We start from the raw sequence: 281 nt of genomic DNA, 5'->3' as shown, positions 1-281 counted from the left end.
TTGGTTATGTTGTCATAGTTATGCCTAGGGGGGCATATGGGGGAGGGAATGCTGTCACCTGCAGGCAGGTGTTTGTCCCCCTGTGTGCTGAGGGTGTCAGGTTCGTGTCCAGTTCTGGCATTTAGGTCGCCACAGACTAATACATGTCCCTGGGCCTGGAAATTATTGATTTCCCCCTCCAGGATGGAGAAGCTGTCTTCATTAAAATATGGTGATTCTAGTGGGGGGATATAGGTAGCACACAGGAGGACATTTTTCTCTGTTAAGATAATTTCCTTTTG

Source organism: Salvelinus fontinalis, chromosome 34 (genome assembly GCF_029448725.1).
Source record: "Salvelinus fontinalis isolate EN_2023a chromosome 34, ASM2944872v1, whole genome shotgun sequence".
Taxonomy (NCBI): Eukaryota; Metazoa; Chordata; class Actinopteri; order Salmoniformes; family Salmonidae; genus Salvelinus; species Salvelinus fontinalis.
Note: the sequence above shows the minus strand (reverse complement) of the source record.